The following is a 24,319-nucleotide window of genomic DNA, read 5'->3' on the forward strand; positions in this document are numbered from 1 at the left end:
CTGTAGAGAAATGTTTGTGCAAATTCAGTAATTCAACTGAAGAGATAATTTTACAGCTATGTTCAATAAAGCCTCTTTCCAGGTAAGGTATGCCACGTGGTGCGTGTGTTTGTTGGGCGCTGTGCACGGGGTGCTGCTGGGCTGATGCACTGGTGCTGCTGTCTGCAGATGGAAGCACGGCCCATGGTGCTGGCCAAGGACGCTGTTGGTGCTGCTTTGGAGGTGCTTTGTGGTGTCTGATGCCCAGGCTGCAGCAAAAAAGCTGCTCTAGAGGACAGCGTGAGCCCAGAGCTTGGATGGACTGTGGGGTTTGACACCATGAGTGTTTGTAAATAAAAGGAAATTTCCCACTGGAATCATTGGATTTTAATTGTGGACCGGAGAGCCGAGTTGGGTGCAGCAAGACCCTGACCAGAGCTTTGCTTAGCAGGTTGGTGTGGCTCAGGATTTGAGGTCTATGGAAATGGGACCTCCATGCACATCTGCCCGAAAGCCAAAGGACTGCAGTGCATGCGAGGGACCCCCCCAGGGTGATGCTGGGGCCACTCTGCTCACAGCGATGGCTGCAGAGCCCTGCCTAGAGGAACAGCAGACCACAGCATGTTCCCTGTTGCATTTCCTATTATACCTTTGCCCATCATCAGAGCAGCTATGATGCAGTGGGGAATATGGAAACAGCTGTCAGTCATTCTGATGTAATGTGAGAACCATTCCATTCCCTTGAAAATGCTGCCCCTCACATTGGTTCTTTCAAAACGAGACTCAAGGTCCATGGATTTGGACACCCGTTGGTCAGCTCGGGCCAGGATAAGTGACCCCAAAGTGGCCACTGCTGCGGGTCACTGAACTGGAGGTTGTGCATTTGTGGGGACCGCAGGCTAAGACTGAAAGCTGAAGTCCCCATTCCCTCATATTTTCAGTCTTCTTTCCTCAGTGGAGGACCAGGATGAATATTGAATGAAAGCTTTCAGTTGATGGCCAGAGAACAAATTTGTCTCTCTCGGGGCAGGATGAACTGAAGGGCAGGTGGTTGTGTGGAAGGGAACTTGCTTGCCCTGCCTCTTTCAGTTCCGTTCTGCTTACATGGGTGCAGAAGCAGTTGCTAAGAAAGGTATTTTTTCTCTTTCAGACATTGGCTTAGTACAGCGTTGTCTTCCTTTACATCCCTAACCTAAGGCACTGAAAAGGCAGGGGGATTTTATCTTGGGCTACAAACAAATAGATAAAAGATAGGTATTTCCTAGTCTCTCGCTCTATATATATGTTTCATTTCAGTGTGAAAATGAATGAAGTTTTTGTATACTTCCCCAGCCAGCTCCAGCCAGGTGAGGGTCCCAGATGGGACACAAGGGGATAAAAAGAGCAGAGACTCCAAGGGGGCAAACACATCACAAAACACATTACAAAAGCACCATTAAGATGAAGGCAAGGAGCTGCTCCTGGAGAGCCTGTCAAGGGGCCAATGCCTTGTGTGATAAAAATAAAAGCATTTGCTCATGGATGTTGCACAGACACCGAGTGCCTGAATTTGCACCATGTTCACTGATGTAAACGGCACCATTCGGTGTGTGAGCAGCTCTTGGGGCAATCAGAGGCTCCAAACTTCAGAGCTATGGAGCGATAGCATCAGCTCTTTGTTCAAATTTGGTTTCCTTTTCACTGCCTTCAGGGTCGGTGACATCCCGTGCCATGAGACAGGTAGTCAGAACGATGGGATTTTCTTCACCCCTGCTGGATGAAGCTCTGCTGCTTCGTTATTTGTGGGTTTACTCATTGGTGTTGTTTTTTCGTGTACCTGAGGATGGTTTAAATGCTCTTCCTGCCCAGAAGGAACTGCTGTCCCTTGGAAGAATGGCTCTATATGGGAGCTTGATAACGAAGTTAGTCTCACATTATAACCATCTTTGCCTGTATATGCCAGTGAAAACGTTAGAGGCCATCAGGATTAATTCTTACATTGTCCTATAAAAAACCTATGCAAGAAACTTATTATATTTCTGATTTATTTATTTTTTTAATCATTATTGTGGTTGTTATTTTTTGTAAGCAGCACCACAGGAACATGCTCTGTCATTGATGGCTGCACCACCGTAATGGAAGCATCAGTCCCAGCAGAGAGGAGTTAAACTCACAGGCACTGCCCATTGCATTACTGTGTGCCAAGGAACTCGCTGCCCCACAGCTCGTGCAGTCATTCAGTTGAGGGGTGTTTGGTCTTTGGAAGTCTGGGGGTATCTTTTGCCTGATTTCTGCCCCCAGCATCTCCCTGTAGTTCCCACAGGAACACATCCCAGCACACATGGGCTGGGATGGGGCTTGGAGTGGGGAAGGACATGTGGGGCACACCTCGTAGGTCTTAAAACCTATTAAAAAGCTGGAAGGGGAACGATTCAGTTGTGTTTTGCCTTCTGTTTTGCTTGAAGGTCATTGCAAAGCATCACTGTTGGGAGATTCCTGACCTCCACCTTCTTGTTGCCAGCATGGAGGTGTTCACAGCCACTTTGGTGTCACTTGTTCTGTGCCAGCATCTTTACATGTCTGGTGTTAAACTCCTGCTCTGGGCTCCTAGACCACTTTCAGATCCCCGTTTGACTGTTTTTGGCCAAGCTACAGCACTAGTTTCTCTGGTTTAGTAAAGATATGTAGTAATAACCAGGAGCTATCATTAACCCGAGTACAGGACACATGGGGATAGTACATTCTATGTGATGGACTAAAATATGACAGTTCACCGTTGTATCTGTCGGACTGTGGAGTCTGTACGCTGAGTTTTATACTAAGGGAAGGATGCTGCATTTATTTATTTATTTTTTCCCAGAACATCTACAGCAGGTGTAGATCGCATCCAACTTACATGGGTGTTTCTGGAATGAGGCTTCAGCGGTGACACAAAGGTTTTGCTTTCATAAAACAGCATTTTACTCAGAGAAATGGCTGTGATAGGATGAGGCAACTCAGGGGACAGCAAACTGATCAAGTCATCAGAGGCAGAACGGACGCATGCCTGGGGGGGATACTTTGATCCTCTCACCCACAAGCATACAAGTTCAGCAGTAGCTCCTGGCCCAGCTCACTGAGAGCAGCCCCAGTGTGTTCATTACAGTTGGTGTTGGGTGCCTGACAAGCGGTGGTGCATCCACAGGAAGGTCAGTCATATTCATGCTCCTCCATAGATGTGTCCACCTAAAGCAGTCTCTCCTAGCTGGCTCTTTGTGACATGGTCAGGTTTCCCCCTGTTGAACACAGCCTTATTAGAGCCAACCAAGGACCTTTGACAGGTGAAGTGTAGCTGATTTCCTCCCATTTCTATTCTCCGTATGTTGTTTTTGTTTTTGTTTTTAATTGAGAAAGAGACTTGAGTGTTGGCAGGTGCTTGGACAAATGAATATTAATGCCACTTTGCTCACGGTTAAGGTCAGAGCCAACAAGTGGAGAAATGCCGCTGCTGATGCTTTGGAAGCCAGGATCTTTGCATGCCACAAGTCTTCACCTTCTGCAGGCTGGAGGTTTGCACTCCTCCACCCGTGAGGAAGAAACAGCAACTCCACAACAACCATGACTGTAAATCATGGGGTGGTTTGTGACAGATATGACCACAAAAGGAACAGAGGAAACACCACATTTCTGTGAGTAGGAATTAGCAGCCTCAGCACCTTCTCAGGAAAGATCAGACGCGCTTCTGCTTGCACATTACCAATTGCAAGGGGTTCAAATCTGTGTGTTTGTGTAAATAGTATATAAATAACTGTAATTGTATGTATTTAATGTATATATAATGATTATTACATTTTAACTATCTCAAGTATTGTATATAGCCAAACTTGGTCTCTTATTTTACTAGAACGCCCACTGTAGATTTATTTTTTGTCATTGTTGTTAATGTATCTGGTTAAATTACAAACTGGTCTTACTTTTACCTCAAAGGATATATGTTCTTTATGTACATTTTATAAAGAAAAAGAAAGAAATCACTCCATACGTTTGGTTACCTCTTCAATTGCCAGCAGTAGTTTCTGTCTTTGCCTTTCTGGCTGCGTGCTGCTCTACCCCAGGGATGGATGGTGGGCAGTTGGGAGGGACTGGGGCTGGCGGGCAAAGCTTTTTGCTCAACGTGTCCCTGCCTTCCTGAAAGAGGATTGTCCCCAACATGTCCCTCCAACCCCTGCTTTGCAATGAAAGGCTTTGAAGATATCACAACAGGGACGCACCATCCTCTTTACTATCAGGGCCCTTCTTGCTTAGTGCCAGCAGTCACAAGGTTTTGTCCGGATGTGTGGAACAGTTGGGGGTGGAGTTCATTTCTGTGACTTTCAGTGATATCCATATGCAATCTCTGGGAAGCCAAACAAGAGAAACCTGCATGGGGAGGTGTGTAGGTGTCATGCCAGACCACGCTGCTCAGAGCTGAACCACCGCAGCACTCCTCCCATAGCTGACCATGTGGTATAGATGTGGATGGTGCATGTAAGGACTCCATCCATGACTAGAAGCAGTATCCCTGCCTTTGTGTAATGATGTGGCGTGGCACAGCATCCCACTACAGTGTGATGAACCCACATGTGTTGAGGTCATTGGTACTGCAGTACACTTTGGAGGATGACAGTGTGGACCTCTGCAATCCTGGGGCTGACGTCCTCCTTCTGTTCCTTGTCCATCTCCTATGGTGAGGCTGCGGACGAGCGCTAGGAGCCATCAAAAGCTCAGGGCTTGCAAAGCACAATTAGACACACTTTTAATCAAGAGTTTTCCAGGGAATTGTAAGTTGAAGAACCAGAAGAGCTACTGAGAAGAGCCCTGACCAACAGCTCCGTCTGCAGCTTTGTCATGTTCTTTTTTCTACGTCTCTTCAGCGCTGGAAGCCTATTTTTATTGTGGGTGAAATGAATAGGTGAAATCCCTGCACAACCCACCGAATCCCCATTAGTTGCTCCAGTCCCACCAGAACACGATACTTTTCTCACATTCCTTAGCTGTGAAGTGATAATTAATCATAACTGAATGAGGCTTAAATAGCCCCCAACACCCCATAATTGCCATCATGGGCTCAGCATGGGGCTTCCCAGGGCAAGCCCTGTTCCCTGCTGGATGAAACACAAATGAACACTAATGCAGAGCTAATGCAGGAGAGATTGACCACTTGAAAGAAATCATTTGATTTGATTAAAAAATGAAATAAAAATCGAGAGCTCTTTTTAATAAAAGAGATTTATTTAACAGGATAACTGTCTGAAAGTGCAATCTGAGGTTTTCTCTTTGATTCAGAGAAGGGAACACCTGGGACATCTTACCTTCATGTGGTGGGCAGTGTGAGTCCCTGGGTATTCGCCTGATATCAGTATAATGAGGCTGCCTGATAGGAGCTCTGGATGAGGAGCTGACATTACTGCTACCAGAAGCAGCACCATTATAATAGTGATGCTCTATGGGGCACGGGAGCTGTCAGGGGGCAAGGCAGCTGTTGTCTGCAGTAGGTGTGTCTCTGGACTACAAGCTCTTAATCACTTTTCACAACATGAAGGTAAATAGGAAGGGGATGTGATTTTTACCTGCCCACGGAGCCATAAAATCATACAGTCATTCAGGTTGGAAAAGATCTCCAAGATCCCCAAGCCCAGCCCCAGCCCACCCCACTATGCCCACTGCCCACATCCCTCAGTGCCACATCTCCACAGTTCTGGGACATCCCCAGGGATGGTGATCGAGAGTTCTTGGGAAGCAAACTAGAGTGGGGCAGTCACTGGATGCAGAAACCTCTGCCTATTGCTCTTTTACACCATCCCAGAAACATGGATGCTTCCCACAGTGTGGGTCCACAGCAGCTCAGTGTTGGCAGGGGCTGACATCTGCAGCCATCGCCAGCCACTCACACAGCCTTCACAGGGAAGAGGGGAAGGAGGAGAGCTTGCCTTGCCCCGAGCATGCTCCCAGCACACTAAGACTGTGACTGCAGTCAATCCTTGTGCCATATGGCTTCAGGCAATTACCTTCAGGTGCCAGGAAGGAATTCACCTCTAGGCAGAGCTGTTCAAGCGGTGTTTTCTCGCTTTCACTCAAAGCAACAGAGACTCATGACAACTGGAGATAGGATTAGGAGGAAGTTTTTCCCCCAGAGGGTGGTGACGCACTGGAACAGGTTGCCCAAGGAGGCTGTGGATGCCCCATCCCTGCAGGCATTCAAGGCCAGGCTGGATGTGGCTCTGGGCAGCCTGGGCTGCAGGTTGGTGACCCTGCACACAGCAGGGGGTTGAAACAATGGTCATTGTGGTCCTTTGCAACCCAGGCAATTCTGTGATTCTATGATAGAAAGGGTGGCTGTGCTTCCTGCTGGAGGCTGGCTGGCTCTTGTTCGCATGCATAGGATAAGCTGGCACAGCTGCGGGTCATGCCAGAATTTTTGACCAGGTGGAACTAATAGAGATTGTTTCAGTATCTCCTGCTTTCCTCCTTCATCCATCCCATTCCCTGCCCAGGCGTCCATGGCATGTCAGCCTCCTGTGGCACAGAATAACCTGCCCTCTGCTGAAGAATGAAAGATTTCCATTTACTCACTGCTGGGAGAATAAATGTCTGGGCTTTCGATGCAGCTTAATGGTCTGTGACATTCAGGTTATGATTCAGGTGATCTAAGAATTTAATCAGCACTTAAGAGCATATGAATTTTTTCTTTGTGAAGACACTAGCAGAGGTGCAGTTCTCCAAAGGAGCAATCAGGCAGGATTTTACATTTGCTGTGTGGTTAAAGGCAAAAACCATGTCGGGAAGCACGTGCTCCCTTGCTGACTGCAGCCTGTCTTCTGCAGACACGGGAAATGAGGACTTACTTATGACTTCCCTGTGTATGTAATGCAAATCTCGCGTATCCATCGTCGTGCTCTGGGAACGGGCAGATACACGGGACAGCTGTTTGCAGAGCAGTTGGCAAGATTCATCTTTGAAGCAACTCATTAATTGAATCAAATTCTCCCTTTGCTGACATGCAGAAGACTACTTTCCAGCTTTGCCGTTACTAACAAAAACCTCCTCACATCTGGGATGTATATGATACGCCCAGCTACCGTGTGCAATGGTTTTCTTCTATTATATGGATTTTTATTGTGTTTTTTTTTTAATTTAAGATGAAAAATTAATTGAACAGTGGATCCTCCTGCTCCTACAGTTGCTGTAAGTATTGAAATTCAATTTCATTACGAAAAAGTACGTGTTCCATTTCGCTTTTTAAATGTCACATTTATTTTCCTAATGAACTTTAACTTTAGTCCCTTAAGGAACACCATCGTACCGAGAGCCAGACTGAGTCCTGCATTTCCCTTTGAATTTCAGACATTAGTGAGAATGTATCGGATTTATTGGTTCTTTTGATTAACCTCAAAGGAGACAAGACCTCATAAGTATCTGCCTCTGGAAACTGTGTTGTTTTGATATATGATACCCAGTTTTGTGGGCTCTGCTCCAGTATTGCCAGTATTGTTCAGACTTCCCTTCATCTTGGTTCCTTTCATCAGGTCAGTGCTGACTATTCCAGATTTGAACCATCTCCTGCTTCTTGCTACACCCAGCTCCACTTTGAACCAGCTTTAAAAATACAACCATTCTTAATCCTGACCAACTTGTGCACGTGCTCAGTTTTGCTAAGCAAATAAATCCCTGGAACTGATCATGTCTGTAAAACTCATGTTCCTCAATCTTTGGGACATGTGAGTTTCAGGGTATATCCATCTGTCAGCCCCTGTCAGTACCACTGCCTTTTCCAAAGACATCACAAGACACTCTCTATGCCATCCACCATTTTCTAGCATTTCCTTTTCCATATACTCAGGAACCAGCGGTCACCTTCACTTTGTTGTGTGTTTTTCTCCCCTTCTTTAAGCCCACAGTTACTGGATGTTCCTTTTCATGAAGGCAAAAATGACTTAAAATTCTTCCTTGTTACTTAGAAATTCATTCAACTGGATTAGAGTTGAGAGCTGAGAATTGAGAGCTGAGGTTTTTCACATCCCACATAAGAAATAGTGAGATCAGCTCTCAGTGAAAATCACACCTGGCTCCAACCCTACAGCCAGTACGAGTTGGAGCTCCTCATGGGAGATGCAGTTTAAAGGGGGAAATGGAAGCATTCCAAATGCTCTGGTGAGCAGAATTCCTGGAGTGCCATTCTGGATCGGGGCTGTGCCTCAGCATCTAACTGAAAATTCATGTATTCCCTTCTTCTTTGAAGCATCAATCTGTCAAAGACCCAAACAAAGCAAACCCCAAACCAGTGGGTTTCATTGAGAGAAGTCAGGGTATCCTCCATCACCACCGTGCCCTTTGCTGAGCTGGAGGTGTAGGAAGGGATGCTGGGAACTGGGAGAGGAAAAGGTGCTTGTTCCACTTACCAGTAAAATATGATATTTCTAGCAAAGCAGAGCAGCACAGCACAGAATGCATCAACTTCGTTAGTGCACAAACAGACCATGATTTATCTCCTACAACTGCTCTGGGATTGTTAGGAAATGCGGTGTCAACACAAGATGGATGAATAGGTGTATGGTGTGTAAGGCCAGGGATGTAATTACTGCGGGCTGCTGAGCACTGATTAACAGCAGCATGGAAAACTGTGTCCAGTTTAGGACATTACAATCTGGATATCCTATAGGGCACTGCCAAGAATGAAATGGATTTTGATCAAGTTGGCTTTTCTCCATAGGAAAGAAGTGAGAATTGGCTTTGTCTTGCCTGGAGGAGAGAATATAGAAGATGTGATAAGGTTTTGGATAAGATTTTGATAAGGAGGTGTCCCCAGACATGGGTGTGAACCATGGATTAGAAAGGTGATGTCAGTAACTGTGATCCATTGTCCCCAGAGAACAGAGGTCAGCTCATCCTCCCCATGAGCCTGAGTTTCTCTGTCTGAACTGATGGGTCAGCATCTGGCAGTGGGACCAAGGCGAGCACCAGAGGGGAGGTTGCATATTATGAAACCATTCCCAGCTATGATGATAAAGTCCACAGGACGCCACCTCTGTGGAAGAGCAGATGAGACCTGATGTGGTCCAGAAGCAATTTGCCATTCGCCAGTGTGAGAGTGAGTACATCAGTGTAGCAACTGTTTGTATGAAGAATTCTCCAGGATTCAAATACAGAGCATCAGGATGAGTCCCCAAGGCCAGTAAGCCATTCAGTGACACAAGTGGGCACAGCAGCTCACAGAAGGCATCCCAGTCTTTGTGATGCTCTAAAAGCTCTTGGAACCAGCCAGCAGCTGAGCAATAACTATTTGCAGAACTTGAAGATCTGCTTCCTTTTGTTCCTCCATAATTTATCTCCATTCCTAGAAACTCAGCCCACACAGCTGCCCACACTCCAATGAGCCACTCTTGGGCTACCATTTCCTACAGCTGACCATTGATTGCTTTCAGCTGGTCCAAATATGGTCCAGAATCACCTGGCTTTAATTTAAGTAGCAAACGAAGTAAGCCTTCCTTATGCTTTGGTTTCATTAGGACTGAGCTCTATGAGGAGGTGAGCTGAGTGGGCTGCTTTAACAAAAGCAGCTTACGTCCTATCAAGAAATAAGGTAAGCAGAAATTCAAAGCAATCCAGTTTTGGTTAACTGGTGTGTTTGAAGTCTCATTACCTTTGGGGTCTGCCTTTTAATCTGTGCTTAACTAAGATATGCCTTCCAGAAGGGTGTTAAATTTTAAGAGGTTAATAACAAACATCTTCCTTGGCAGCTGATCTTTGGAGTTAACGACTATGGCCATTAAAGTATTCAGACTGGTTCTGTTTTGTTGTGTTTAGGAAGGAATGTTTCTTGATTTTCTTTTTCTCTGCTACATTAGAGGGCTCCTTACTGTTCTATATTCTTGTTTATGGTACCCGAGTCTCTTCCGTATCAAGATGAATTTATTTATTGGACAAGCTATGTAAACCATAATGCTTTAAAGCTATTGCTGTAAGGTAGTTTTGGTATAGTGAGGAATTTTTCTGGTTTCCAAGCTGGCAAATGATTTGGTGACAATGAAATGTTGAGGAATAAATAAAGGATGTGGTGTTAGCTTTGTGCCTTGCTTCCCAGCAAGGCAGGCTGTTTATCCACCTCTATCTATTTGCAGATGGAGCCAACAGTTCTGCCCCTCTGTATTATGAATGAGAGGAGTGTGAATTATTCACTATTCTGTGTTTAGAGAAATAATCTGGGGTGGTTCCTATTGCCCTATTTCTGAGCTCTGAGTGGAATCTATAGTATGGCTGTAATCAGGGACCACTATCTTAGCTGTATCCCTGCTTTGTGCTTCTCCCCATTTACATTCTTGTGGCACCTGACCCTATATAATTACTGCTCCCCAAATGAGAAGTTATGTTTGCGAGTCTTGGATTGTTTGTAGTTACTTTTTTTTCCTTTCACATTGTGCGATGGATGTGGCACAATCGATCTTGTCAGAATCACTCACTGGACTGAAAACACTTAAACGTGTCCCTTCTACCCATTAGAAAGACAGGATCATTTCTCCAGAAGTGCCCTGAGACAGAGAGCTGCTTGTTCCCTTGCACAGTGCTGGGTTGTGGTAAAGATGCTTTGTTGTGTGACAGCAAACACTCATGGCCATGGCTTGCAAATCTGCACAAGTGCTCTGTGCGTTATAGATGGCATGAAGATCGGTTGGTGTGATGCTCTTACTGCAAGATGTCAAGTCATCCTTCCTTGTAATTTCTAATTAAGTGGCTGTATGGACTGTCTTCCTACTTGGTTTTCAGTATGGGTTGGATCAGGAAGGTGGATGTGTCACTTATAAGTAACTACTTTAAATTGCTCTGGATTGAAATCAGGTCATTATGGACAGTCTTCCTGGCAGGTTGGATTAATGCTTTTGAAGTATTTGCATATGCTGTAATGTTTCCTAGGAACAACTTAGAAAGAAACCACAGCCCTGTTTCTATCCTGGCTATTGAATTGCCTCTCTGCTATTAAATGATGCACGTGTGACTGCTGGACATAGAAGCAGTCCCTGTTCATAGCTATGTTGAACATAGATTAAAAACCCTCAAAAATTGCTCTTCGTTGTCATCCTTGATAAAGGGGGGGGGGGGGTGTGGTTACATCTGCTGGGGGCTTTGTGGAAGTGCAATGATTCTTCTTGCAGAGGAAATATGGGCAGTGTGTACTTGAGGAATCATTTTTTTCACCCATGCATTTTTGAAATGAAGTGACTCAGTGTGAAATTAATGTTACATGAATGAGAACGGAGTGAAATCCCCACGTGATGTGCTTTGAGGTAGCTGTGTTCCTCAATATCCCCCCCCCCCCCCCTTAGTGCAACGTGGAGCTTCCCTGTACCGAAATAACGCCATCCTGGGATTGTTTGCCACGTCCCTGGGACAGCAGATTTTGCATTCAGGCAGCATGGCTCAGAGGCACAGCTTTATTCATGGGAACCAATTCATTCTATCCATGAATTAGGTTCACTGAGTGTAAAAGTTTGGTTTTTTTATGCTGAAGTTTTAAGGTGCTGCTGTATGAAAACCTTCAGGCTTAGCTCTGTGCTGCTACAGATCTGAAGTAATGCCACCTTGGTGACTGAAGATCCATTTCCAATCCACTGCTCAGAGCAAGAGCAGCATCACATCTGCATCTCCTCTTCTGCTTTTTGTGGCTTTGTTTTCCTTTTAAAGAGCCAGCTGGGGAACTCATATCATAATAATGGGGATAAATTGCTTCCGTTGTAATGCATTTAATAATCTGTAGCTAAGGAGCAGGAAAAGGAGTGAGTTGAAGTGACTGCAAAAACTAAATGTATTTTAGAACCCATGGAAATTAACTAGTGAGATAAAGGCTGGCCAGAGAGGCGGTGCTGCCCCATCCCTGCACACACCCAAGGTCAGGGAATGGGCTGTGAGCACTGATAGAGCTGTGGGTACCTTTGTGCATTGTGGGGAGTGGGACCAGAGGGCCCTTAAGGGTGTTTTCCAACTCAAATCATTCTATGGACTTGACTACCCAGTTATTGAAGAAGTCCATTCCAATACCTTCAGTTGGATAGAGGCCTTCATGTTAAACACTGACAAAAGACCACAGCCCTCACCTGTAGGATCATTTGGACTCTATTTATTGGTAGTGACTGGTGTCTTCCACCAGTGGGAAGAAGTGTCTAACTTATCTGACTGCCTAATACTGGAATATTCATCCTGATACTGGAATATTTCATCTATTGTTCCCATTGTCCAGGACAGAGCTGAGTTCCTGTGATGGCAACATGAGATACTGCCCTGCACTCCAGTATAATGCCTCAATAAAATCAGTACGCTGTTAATATCAATGTGCCTTTGAGGGATGTGGGTCTATGGTCACCTGAGAAGATATAGTGAGTTGAAAATAATGCAGGTCAGGAATTCTAGAAATAATAATCCTTATCCAACCAAAAACTGGCTTCATGCACATACCTTTATACTGGCTGTGGACTAAACAGATCTTAATTTCTTGGTTGTCGCAGCTGCTTTATCCTTCCCAGCAGCCAGAGACATTCAGAGCTAAAATGAGGGTCAAGAAACTGCAGTGTCCTTTCTGTGAGAAGGAGTAGCATAAGGGCAGTAAATCTGTCCTGTGCTCTTGTCACAGGTAGCCTAAGGAAGACCATCCTCTCCTATTGCTCTGTGCCTTCAGAGATGTTACAGGAGCACTTCAGGGAAGCAGAAGAACTGGCATCTGTTGTGGCTGTGCTGGTTTGGCCAGCGTCACTTTCAATATAGCCCAGCTCATATGCAGAAGCAGGAGTGACACTTTGACCTGCTTAATGTTGTCTCTACAGTCTCGTCCTCTTAGCAAGCAGTGATAAAGCAACCGCTGTATCCTGTGGGAACACAGCGGGACATAGAGACATTCAGGGGCAGCAGTTCTGCCTTGACTGCAGAAGGCAGAAAATTATGAGCAAGGGGAAAATACGAATTCTCATCACCTAATAGATTTTGTGGAAAGGAAAAGCTTCTTTCCACAGCAGATCCTTGAACCTAAAACCACAAGTACTGCTTTACAAGACCACAATAAAGGGTTTTTTTGGGCCTAACATCTTGTACCCAGCAGAGTCAGTAGGAAATAACAAAGAGTGAAATGAAAACAGGGATCACACGAACTCCTACTGCCTTACAGCGGTCCCTGGAGAGCTGCCACTAAGAAGCTTTGAGTCAGGTATCTCTCTGCACGGCAGCTCTCAGTGCTCTTTCATACATTTATGCAATTGCTTTTTGAGCCCATGTTGCTATTAGCATCTACAAGGAATGGATTTTGCAGTTTACATACGTGGTGTGCGAGGCAGAATTCCTTGTGCTGGTTGTGCTGTCTCCTGCATGACACAAACTTGCTGTTTTGTCAGAAGTGGTGGCAACACTTATTCCCTGCATGTGTCTTCAGGGCATCCTTGATTATACAGGCTTCTGTCATGTCCTTCCTTCCAGACTGAGTTTAGGCTATTTAATTTATCCTCATATGCAAGTCTAAATCTTTTTTGTTATTTTCTTTATTTATTCTTTTCTCCCATTTTGCCTTGGAAAGCAGGCCTGAAATGAATCAGTATGTGTGAGTCTGCACAGGTAGAGAAGCTGATACCAAATTGGGCTTAATCTCAATTGAAACCATAGGAAGACTAGATCCATCTGAATGATGACCCCAGGGGCTGGCAGAGGTAGTGGGTTAAACATTCCTAAGAGATAATCCCTTTCATAACGCAACCAGATGTTTTGGAAGAGACTGTGGAACACGGGAATAGGAAATAAGGAGTATGTGGGCATCTTATGTCCATTGATGTCAGTCTCTGTTTTTGGTCCCCAACACCACATTTCCAAAGGCAGGTACTGTCTCAAGATGCACGAGGGATCTGCAACAGGCAGGAAAGGATTTTCCTTCACTATTGCTTAGTGATGCTTGGAGACTCAACTAGATCAAGCCTTTGTGCCCAGTAAGGTCCAGATCTCTGTGATATTCCTAATGGAACAATGCTCCAGCTTCTGTGGATGCTGGTAGATCTGTCTATGCCTTTCCATGCCTGAATTTCCTAGCATACGTGGATGTGAGGAGCTTCATCCTTATTCTTGTAGTTGTTCATGATGAGGATACAGAGGAAACATGGGAGAAGCCTGTGCCCAACCTGCTGTCTTGGGGCTCACTTGCACTGAACCTGGATTGCTGAAGTGCAGTGGGACTCTTCATGCCAATAGGGTTGAATCATGCTGAGCAGATTTCTCTTGGTGCTGCTGCTGAGCCTCCACCAACTGATGAGGAGATTAGGGCTTGGAGCAACCTCATCTAGTGAGAAAGACCCCTGCCTGCAGCTGAGAATTGGGACTGGGTGGGCTTTAAGGTTAAGCCAATCCATTCTATGATTCTGCCATTCTCCTGCACATCTCTACTAGTGGGTTTTGAAGCCTTCTGTGCCCTGGAGTTTGCTCCTTTCTCCTGTTTGGCCCTGACTGGTCATATACTTATTAAAAACCATATGTCTTTGCCACAAATGGCACTTACATAAGTGTGTATTAATAACTAGAACACCTTCTCCAAGCAGTTGCTTTTAAGAGCTGCCCTCAGCCAGGACTTGGCCCTGAAGGGGAAGCAACCAAAAAACACCTTAGTCTGAAAATGTAGCTCCATCAGCCCCCAAGTTCTGATGTCCTTGGTTCTTTTGCTGAGCAGTAATGTGCAAGGAGAAGTTCGGTATGCAGTTAATGCTCAACTTTGTTTCCTATGCTCACTATGGATTCCAGTGTTCTTTCTATAGCTGCAAGGCTTGTGAAATCATGCCAAACTTCAGTCATGAAGATTCTGCTCAGATCTTGTCTTTGTTCTTGCAATCTGAGATCTTGCTCTTCCCAACCATATTTACGTGTATATACATATATTTTTTCCCCACAAAGTCCCTTCTTACAATGAGTGTCTTAGAACACCTGTGCATTGTGCAAGTAAAGATTCTCATTGTAGAACAATGTGTGTTTTTCAGTCTGAAGTTTTGCCTTCTCACCTCAACTGGTGGTCATCCATCTTGTGCTGTTGTAAGGAATGAGGCAGCTTCATCACGGAGGCTGAGTTATGCTTCAATATTTGGATTTCCATCCTTGCTTTGCTGAGTTGTTTCCCAAGCAAAGCAGCAGTTCCAAACAAAAACATTCATAATTTATTGCATGGTGTTAGCATGCGAACAGCATCTTTTTCCTTTAAATTCATTCAACATATCTATTTTATTTTGAATTGATTCATATTCATATTTTTTTTAGCAGACTTATATATAATTCATAAACAATTTCTATTTTTTACGTTCCTTAAGCTGGTTTGATTACTTCTTTCTTATCGTTGATTCTTTCTTTACTTTTTCTGGCAAGAGTGCTGCTAGTTGCTATGGCAACATCTGCTTTCTACTCTTTTGGGGTGGTTGGTGTTTTTGACCCATCATTCCTCCTCCCTCCTGGAAGAAGCAGTCAGTCCATTTGCAGACATCTCTCTTGCTCACACCCATACAAGCTGCCTCTTTATACTAAGCAGGGGTTGCAAGAGATGTCCAAAGATGAACTACACAGAGCGTTTTCCAGGTTTTCTCCAAGCTTTGCAACCAATGGATGCCCTCCACCACATGTAGGTACCAGTGGCTTCTTGCAATAGCTGCCTGATGTGCACCTTGTGCCACAGGGCCAGTTTAGAGACAGAATGGACCATTCCCAATTCTCATCACCTCCATTCTTATCTCCTTCCTCATCTCCATTCTGGTGCCCATCCTCATCTCTGTGTTTTTGCCCAGCTCTCAGATTTGCTTTCCATCATCCCATCCTCCAAAAGAAAAGAGAGGGGGGTAAAAAAGTTTGACTAATAGCCCTGTTGTGAGACATACCGGCTTTCTACATGGCATAAGACAATGTTTGGATCTCTGATCCCCATCTCCATATGCTCTCTGCATGTGCTGCACTTTCTGCTTGGGCTGTGATGGGTGTACATGACACTGGCCGTGTCATAAAGTCACATCAGAAAGAGAAGCAGTAGGTGCTGTTTATGTAACTGTTTTGCTGATACATGCATTTAAGCAGAAATAAATGACAACAGCAAAGCAACTGGAAGGAGCACGATCAGGTTTATAATCTTATATTTTTAATGTATAACTCTGTGACTTTCTTATAACATAATTCTCCCTATGTTAGCTTGGATTCACTGTTGTTTATCATCAACTTTTTAATCCTTGGTTTGATAAGCAGACTGTCCCAGAAGTGTCTGGAACACAGAGCAGGGTGAAGGCAGGGCTGTTCCCCAGCTGGTGCTGAGGGACAAAGCATCCCTCATGGGACCACCAGGAGGGCTGGAGAAGGGGAAAGTCTGATCCATGCTGACATCTGTAGGAAGTTCAGCTGCTTTCCTGGCTCTGATCATGCAGTAGGAAAAAAAATAGCCAGCCTGGGAGTCCCCATCACAGCTATAGCTGGGAAGCTGCGGTCCCTGCTGTTCCCCAGCAGATTTCAGGTTGGGTATTAAGAAAATAGTCTTCTCAGGAGCAGTCAGGCACCAGCACAGGCTGCCTAAGGGGTGGTGGGTCACCACCCTTGGGGGTGTTCCATAGCCACAGAGATGTGGTACTGGGGGATGTGGGCATGGTGGGCCTGGGCTTGGGAATCTTGGGTAGCTTTTCCAACATGAATGATTCTATGGTTCTTTGGCTTTGTAGGCCAACACGTGCTGATGTCAGAGGTCGGCCCCAGCTCAGTACCCATTTCTGTGCTCACTTGAAATGACTGGTTCCCTGCAGGGGAATTACTGCCACTGCCCATCTGTTGCAGGGAAAAATCTTTGTGGCTCACCTAGCTTAAGCCAAATCAGGGCTCAAGTGGTTTACTGACTTTTCACAGCACTTAATTAACTGGCAATTGGTGAACTGTGTGCTCAAGATCAATATCAGCAATGCTACAGGTAAGCCATAATGCAAGAAGCTCACAAAATGATGATAAGCTACAAATTTCTCCACATATACAATCTGAGCAAGTTTTAATTGCACTCATAATATGTGGATGAGCACATCCCAAGCATGGCATCTAATGGGAAGGCTGCTCTGCCTGAGGCTGTGGTTGTATCAGAGCTCCATCAAAGCAGCCTTTCACTATTTCCACCACCAGGTTTCTTCCTGATGTTGTGAATGTTCATTCTTCCTTTTGATCTTCTTGGAAAGTCCTTTTGTGGTTGCCCATACACCGTTTAATCCAGGTGACTGGGGATTCTCAACACAAAGTGCAACACCAGATAATCACGCATCACCTTCTCATGTGCCTTTCCATCTGCATTAGCAGCTCACAGGATTAATGTATGCAGCCATTCACTAGGAAGCAGATAACCTGCAGCATGACTCTGCCATGCACTGCTTTAGCAGCCCTGCCTCCAGCCACTAACAGCTTGACAACCCATTCCATTGAGTTGTTGGCACCCCATCCTTACACACTGCCATGGCTGCTTCTCCCTCCTGTCCTATGTTGCCATGTGCCACTTTGGTGGCTATAACGTGCACTCAGAATAACCATCATATAGAACTTGTGGGTGTACAATGCCATGGGCTTGTTCTGTAGATCTGAGTCTCTTGAAATGCAACTGTGTAATATTTGGTGTTTTAAAAAGGTACTGAATCTGAAAGTGTTCCTGAGAAAGCAGTTTATTTTGGAACAGAAGTCTGGCGGCTGTTGTGCAATTTTGCTTTCTCTGATGTAATTAATGTATTTTAATCAGAGTTCCTAAAGAAGTAATCCACCTCAGGCAGCAGCCCCTGAACTCCTCTGTGTTTCCTTGTTATACAGTCAAATTTCTATCCACCTTCAAACCAACGTGACAGTGAGGTACAGGCATCAGGTGTTTCTATCCTAACATTCCCCAGCTTGTATTGGCAGCGTGTGTTGCTGTGACTCAGGTGCAAGCCCTTGTATGTGGTTTTATTGAACTACATGAGGCTCCTGGGCCCACCACCACTCAGCCTCTCTAGGGCCTTCATGCAGGGCTACAATCTCCTCTCAAGGCTCACATGCAATGCTTGACAGCTGTGGTGTTGGCTGGGCCAACCTATGCTTTTGGAGGAGTGATTTGGTGATGTGGTGCAGGAGTGGGATAATAGGAGAGGTAGCTCCCAGCTTCTGCCTGGGCACCCATGGGTGCACATCGCCCCTGAGCAGTCAGTGTGTGGTTTCTTGTAGTGAGGTTAGTTGCTTGTGTATAACAGTAGTTATAAGTATTTAGTGCTTTTCTAACATTCCCATCTGCAATGCACTTATTCCTTTTTGCAGCAGTTTCCTTTCTTCTTTGTTTTGCTTTGGAGGCTTTGAGACAAACTCTGCAGGAGTAGAGGTAGGAATGTTTCCCCATAAACTCCTTCAGGTTGGCAGTTATTTCTCTTTCCATCATTTAATTTCATTCCTTCAGCCTCTTGTGCTTACAAGTTAGCATTTATACGTGCCCACACAATTTAAAGGCTTTCTGTATTCTGTCTGTGGATCAGCAGGTAGGCAGATGTGCCTCATTTCTTTCCAACTAATGGGAAAGAAATGAATAGCTGCATATTAGGAATAATGTACAGTGTATTCATCCCACAACATGCTGTTACAATAAGCACTGGACTTCAGAGAAAGCTGGCACTGGCAAAATCATCCCACGTCACATAATGCAGCAAGCCAAAGGCTGAGCTGCTGGATGCTGCTGCAAAGCAAGGTGTAACAGAGTGCTGCAAAGGATGGGGGAATGTGCCATTAATGGATCTCAGAAACCTGGAACTGACTTTATGATTAAATAGCACAGAGCACTTCCATGGGCTTGGGCAGCTTGCTTTAAAGTCAATAGGAGATGATGATTTTACAGGGGAGGGAGGGAAATGAGCAATCCATCACATGGGAAAAAAATAAACCACAAACCTGCTGAAAATCGCTCTGAGAGAGAATGTGGTTACATTGGAATTTAGTATGAGTTACGTGCATCCTGGCAGGAATGGGCTGGAACCTCCAACCCACACCTTAATGTCCCTCCGGAATAGCCCTGCTGTGTGCTGGGACCAGGGGCTGGGTTGGATCAGAGCTCCTGTAAACAGCAGCAGGACTGAGGTTGGAGGTAAAGGATGTGTGGCTGAGTATGGGCTGGAGCTGCTTGAGCTTTCAGTGGAAACAGTGAAGTATATAGATGACTGTAATACCAATAGATATGTATTTAGGTTGTTTTGTTGTGCAAATGAGGCAGTGCATAGTGTAACAAAAGGCTGTTCCCAAATAACTGCATTATTTTTTCTGTGCTACCATGGAAAGAATCCTAGGGAAGAAGACCCAGGGAGAAGGGAGTTGAGAGGTGAGCTGTTCCCAATGGGTGCCATGAGCCATCACTGATGCTTTAGAAGCATGGCCTGTCCTAAGTCATCCTCTGAGCCAACAAGAAAATCAAACATATTGTCTTTAGGGATAAACTTGTGGTTCTTTCTGCGTTTCAGTGCAAAATGGCACATTTTAAATGAAATGAAGACTTTGTGCCCTTCTTTTTAAGCAATGTGGCATAGAGCATTCTCATTCACAAGTGTCTTACAAGAAATCCCATGGCTCAAACCGTAATGCCAGCTTGACATACGTGCTCTATGCTGTAATTACACTCCAGATATCCGCTAATCTTACAGCACAACAACTGTGCTATTCTTCCCTGTGCATTACAAGGAAGTAACGCTGATGTTTTGCCACGTGCCCTGACGGCGTTCAGCTCCCATGGGACTGGGCTGAACGGAAAGGCTCAGTGCTTGTCTTGCATCGCTCGGTTTTTATTATGCTCTTCAGCATTTCTGATTGGCATTAACAGCTTGACGCTGTTAGGAGAGAGAGGAGCTTTTCATTGTCTGTAATTATCAGGCAGTAGATTTGATGCTGGATGAATCAATAATTCCATTTCGAGCGAAAGCTTGCATTTGTAGTCTTTAATTCCAAGAAAATATGATGTATATTCAGAGACGGCATCATTAAATAAAAGTAGTGGTAATTGCATGCCTCTCTTTAAAAAAAAGAAAAGTTGACCCTGCACATAAATTTTCCCTCAAGGAATCCATTAGTCTTCTTTATGTTAGTTAGCACAGTTGGTAGTAACGATTCGGAGAATAAATGAACTAATAGCTTTCTGCATGATCTGCAGCAGCAGACCTAAGATGGGGAGAGTTCATATAGAAACTGGTATGCTCCATTTGCTGTCAAATGTGATTTTGACTCTTACGTGGCCTTTGTTCTGGGGCACGTAGATCCTCATGTTCCCAAGATGAGGGCTGTGCCTCCATTGCTTTGAGGATGCTGCACGCGGTGCTCCATAGAGGAGCTGCCTGCACCCACCTCCTCTGCTTTGTCCCTGTGGCAGCAGCTCTGCCCATGATGGGCAGTCTGTGCAAGCACAGCTGCACCTCTGTTAACCAGACAGAACTCTTCTGTGTGAGTGCTCAAGCAGATATCATGGAGAGCCCTGGTGCGATCGCTACATCCACGTCTTTATCAGGCAGCTCCTTCAAGATGAACATCTTGTCACTGACTGAAAGAAGTCATCAAAGTAAAGGCCTTGAGGAGATAAATGGCTGCAGGAGCCATCAGTTCATCAGCACAGCTCTTCTTGTTGCCTGACAGTCCCAGTGCAGCTGTCACTGCTTTGCCTGTTCCACTCCCTGTTCTTTATAACCTTCTTCAGGAGCAGAGGTTACAGACCCCCCCACACTATGGCCTTTACCAGGTGGTAAAGCCTGTACCTAGCCTGGACTGCTGGTTGGTGACCCTGCACATAGCAGGGGGTTGGAACTGGATGAGCACTGTGGGCCTTTGCAGCCCAGGCCATTCTAAGGTGTGTGTGTATATATATATATATATATTTATATTTATATATTTATATATTTATATTTTATGATATGATTCCATGATTTTGCAGTGGGTATCAAAGAAGACAGTTTTTAGCTTTGGAAAGGTCAGAAACAACAGCCACAAAAACAGAACAAAAAAAGAATATATGGAGAGAAGGGAAACAAAGGCCCAGTGAGTTTTCTCTTCCTGCCAATACAAGCCAGCGAAGCTATATCAGAGATGATAACGTGTTGAGCATTACTTGTTCAACAGAGGAGTTCAAAGGAGAGATTTGGAGTGATGTAGTGTGAGCACCAGGGAAAGCACGATGCCCATTAGACCACAGAAGGTCTCAGAGGAGCTGCTGTGTAGAAGTCGAATGGATTTGCAATATTGACTTTCTTTCTCAACAAGAAAATGAGTCACTGAATATTTCCATAGAGGAGGAAATGACACCAAATAGAACTCTGTAATAAATCGCTATCTGATTGGATTTACTGAAGCCAAAAATTTAACCAAGGTTAAAAAAAGAAAAAACAAAGAAGAAAAACAAACCCTACTTTGGAGTCATTCTCAGATGCACGGGTTTTTATTATTTCCTTTCTCTGAGCTGTCCTCGGTCGTTGCTCATTTCAATGGTGTTCACACCACCCATTCATAACATCTTGCCAGGTTCTTTTATGCTGCGCTGAAAGTATCTGCTGCCTCCTCAGCCTCCAGCTAAAGAGAAAGTTAGGAAAGAGGAAATGTTAGTGCCAGTGCTGGTAAATGAGGATGCAACAGGAAAAAGGTTCGCACTGGATTCATGTTTACTGGGGTGTGTGAAAACCAGTCATGGCAAAGAAACAAGACCTGCAGCATTCAGATCTGATGCACCAATTTGAGCATCCAAGAGCAGGTTCCCTTCTCTGACTGTTGCACTCCTGTACCTCAGGTGAGGTCTGGACCCTTAACTAATGTCTCTCAACCTACTGAGTGCATCTTTTCTGCCACTGTTTCTAAATAACGCTGGGTGACGTTGTGTGATGGGCTGCAGCATCGTGTGTCCTTGGTTGGCTCTCAGCTTGCAGGGAATCTCTCTGTCAAGGATCTCAGTGTCTATCCATGCTAACACTCTCTGTGTGTTCTTTATCCCCCCAGCAGGTCAGTGTGCTGGTGGAGAGCACACAAAGCAACTCCTTTTTAATCCCAGTAGTGTTCTGCTCCCATCTAGCAGATCCAATTCTTAACCGATTTACTAAGCATGAGCTAGACTGATTTGTAATATGCTATGACACAGCCATGTTAATACTTTGGCATCTTTTTATGAGCTCCATCCCCAGTCCCTTTCCTACCTGTGCAGCCATGGCCAACAAAAGTCAGTGGGCTCACAGAGGTGCTTTGAGGGACTTTCTGCAGGAGAGGTTGCTCAGAGCAGGGTGAGGGAGTGTGACAGAGGGAACTCTGTGCTCCGACAGTGCATTGCTCTCGAGGGATGAATAAGTGCACTTCTCATATACCAGCGTGTCTAATTGCTGCCCGGAAGACTGGGATGTCGCAGCCCAGCTCACATGCAAATGATGCAGGTTTACAAAACCAATATAAATACCCCAAAGGCAGCACCAGGAACTCTGCTGCAGCTCAGTGAATTAGCATTACTCCTGCCTGTAGCACTCTGACCTTCAGAACATACTTTTCCTTTGGAATCGCAGTCATATTTTTCTATTTTGTTTCTTTATACGGCAGGTTCAGCCTCCACCAACATTCATGCTGGGCGCTGCCTCTCCCCTCCTTAACCATCTCTTTGCTTTCCAGAAGCTCACTGATCACTGCTCTCTTTGCTCTCCACGTGGGCTCCAGCTGCTGTGCCCTGAAGGCTGCTCAGGCTGGGATCTCTTCTTAAATCCAGAGGACAGCAGCAGCAGTGCCTGTTTCTGTAACCCCCTGATCTCCTGCTACTTTCTGTTCTTCTCTCCATCACAGCACTGACAAATGCCTTGTTTGTACCCCTTTCTTTTCATTCTCCTGATGTTTGTATAGCAATGTGTGTGTGTTCTTCCTCACCGCAGTTCCCAGCATAAGATTGCTGATAGGGGGAAAAAAAATTCATGTTTTTCTTCTCTCTACTACAAACTGTGCCCTTGAGCTGAAGAGATAAAACCAGCAGCGAAGCGTTCTGTGCTGTGTGAGCTACCAGCACCGGGGCAAAGACAACTTTCTTGCTTTGGATGTAAGCAGGAAATTCCCTACACAGAGATGGTGAGACCCCAGCACTGCCCAGAGCTGCGTGTGCCCCAACCCTGGAGGTGCCTGAGGACATGGATGGGCCCAGGGCAGCCTGAACCAGGGGTACCCAGCCCATGGTGGAGGTGGGGCTGGGGACTGCGAGGTCCCTTCTCACCCATCCATGCTGTGGTTCTGTGATTCTGTGGTTTGTCCCCACAGCAGGAGCCACTCTGGTGTTGTTCTTTTTTTCTGTGGTGGCTTTGCATATTACTGTGCCATCTGCATGTCGCTGCTGCTCTGACACAGAGCTGAGCAAACTCCTTTGGCTTTAGGCACCTGGTGGCCTTCCCAGCCAACCCAGTGCTTGCTCCTCACCATACATACAAACATGTACCTCCAAGCAGAGCTGAGTGCTGCAGCATGGTGACCCCACAGCTGGGCAGGGCTGCTGGAGGAAAGAGCACAGACAAATGCTGGGGGAAAGCGCTCGTATTTAAAGCTACTCAGATCAGAAATTCTCCCATTCGAGATGAAATAGGCATAAATTGGCCTAGTGGTTTCGTAGTAGCAAACAGTAACGATAAAAGGATCATTAAAATCTTATTGGATATGTCTAGGGCCACCGGTGGGCGATTGCTTGTCTTATTAACCGCATTAATATCCTTTATGAAACAAATTTCAGTTTCAGCCACAGTAATTCCTGCTCAGCATACAAAGGAGATGATTAAACACCAAAACCAAAGTGTGGCCTTTCAGCAGCTGTTACTCTGCGGTATTGCCTACATTGACTGCAATGGGACCAATGCTGGATTGGATGATCCCAACACACCCGAAACAGTGCAGCTTCAGCTACTAGCATGTTCAATTGCACTGCTGTGTTCCCAGGTCTCATCCAAAACACAGCCACAGTTTGTACTTCAACATAGATCTTTGTAACTGTGACGTAATGCTGCACAAGGGAGACATTTCCTGGTAGCGGAACTGCAGTGGGCTGAAAGCATTAAATATATTTGTAGCTGGTTAATATTATCTTTTTTTTTTCCAAAGTGTGGAGAACGGAGCTCAAATAATTTTCAGTCTCTTAATTTCTCCTTCTTTGACCTTCTTGTTCCGTTATTTATCCAGTTTTATTGTTTCTTCCCTCTGCTTGCTGGGTTGCTGCTGAAGTCTGGCTCATCCTGCACGTTGTATTCATCATGTTGGTTCGGGTCATTAATCTCTGCTTTTCCTTCAAAAGATAATACGTGTTTAATGGCTCCATAATGTAATAGGCAGTAATGCAGAGTATTTGACACAAGTCTGA

At 45.2% G+C, this 24,319-nt stretch overlaps 2 protein-coding genes across 6 annotated transcripts in view; both read left to right on the forward strand.

Moving 5' to 3' along the window:
• Positions 1 to 3,971, forward strand: part of MDGA2 (MAM domain containing glycosylphosphatidylinositol anchor 2) — a 276,490-nt gene extending 272,519 nt beyond the window's left edge. Inside the window, exons 18-19 of one of the 2 annotated variants that reach the window (XR_011903637.1) lie at positions 7 to 82; positions 3,415 to 3,971. The gene's annotated coding sequence lies outside the window, so the exon portion shown is untranslated. Of the gene's footprint in view, positions 1 to 6 lie in introns of both variants that reach the window. The other variant, XR_011903636.1, reaches the window with a different exon arrangement.
• CDKN3 (cyclin dependent kinase inhibitor 3) overlaps positions 1 to 24,319 on the forward strand; it is a 482,527-nt gene that overhangs the window by 172,098 nt on the left and 286,110 nt on the right. The gene's annotated exons all lie outside the window — the stretch shown is intronic.

Source organism: Excalfactoria chinensis, chromosome 5 (genome assembly GCF_039878825.1).
Source record: "Excalfactoria chinensis isolate bCotChi1 chromosome 5, bCotChi1.hap2, whole genome shotgun sequence".
Lineage (NCBI taxonomy): Eukaryota > Metazoa > Chordata > Aves > Galliformes > Phasianidae > Excalfactoria > Excalfactoria chinensis.